The following is a 1,122-nucleotide window of genomic DNA, read 5'->3' as shown; positions in this document are numbered from 1 at the left end:
CTATGTGTGTGTGGTCATTTGCATTTGTGTGTGCTCACCCATGTGTATATGCATGTGTGCACAGTGGGCCGGAACAAAGGCCTGACAGTAGACAGGCTAGGCGGCGGTGATGCCTAGAGGAACTGTCAATCACAGAACTGGCAGCCCCGGTGCCTGCTGGCTCCAAATCATCCCCCTCCTCTCTCGTTAACTCTGCAGCTGGATGGACACCGGCTTCTCCTCTGATACTCTCCTCTGTTCCAGTGTCTTGGTAATGTACCTCAGCCAGTGTCCAATGACCGCAGCAGTCTCAAAGCCTATTCTAGGGATAAGAAATAATCAAAGAAAATTATTACAATTTTTAACATATAATATTATTGAACGCATTGAATTGTTCTCCTTTCTAATTTTTGTCTGACAAGAAAAATATGCTAATCGTGTCAATTAATTTATGGTGCCAAATATATTTGGCTATTTGAATTGAAATCAAAGCTTTAAAGATAAAGTTTTTGATGTTCATGAAAATGATGTTTTTTTTTAAAAAAAAAAAACCCCAAAATGTTCAAATTGATAGAAAGAGAGAAATGCAGCTCTGTTAGTCAAAGGTAATTAATCGGCTCTCTTCACCCACAAAGGACGCCTGCTAACGAGAGCTTGGCTTGTGATTGGCTGCTGAGGGTTCCGTAGAGACCCACTGCTCTTTTGTGGTGACAATAGGGCCTCAATGCACCAGAGAGACAAAGTGACTGGACAAGTCATTCATCTATGCAAATTCTAGCCAAGACATGACCAGAAGCATACATTAATATCTCTCTCTCTCTCTCTCTTTTTTTTATCTGTGTGTGTGTGTGTGTGTGTGTGTGTGTGTGTGTGTGTGTGTGTGTGTGTGTGTGTGGTGAGTGAGTGAGTGAGTGAGTGAGTGAGTGAGTGAGTGAGTGAGACAGCCAACAATGCAGTCCCTCTGCCTTGAGAGGTCAGAGGCAGGTTGTGGCAGGAGAGTGCTCTGTTTAGGAGAGGATAAATGTCACACCACTACATTCTCAGTCAATTCTGACAGACAAATGTTTTATTCACACTTTTTTAAAATTCCTGATTATAATCACACACACAACCAGACTAAATATATTTCCAGTACAAAAGACT

This window comes from Oncorhynchus gorbuscha, linkage group LG15, assembly GCF_021184085.1.
Source record: "Oncorhynchus gorbuscha isolate QuinsamMale2020 ecotype Even-year linkage group LG15, OgorEven_v1.0, whole genome shotgun sequence".
NCBI lineage: Eukaryota > Metazoa > Chordata > Actinopteri > Salmoniformes > Salmonidae > Oncorhynchus > Oncorhynchus gorbuscha.
The sequence above is the reverse complement of the archived record's forward strand: the minus strand, read 5'-3'. Positions refer to the sequence as shown.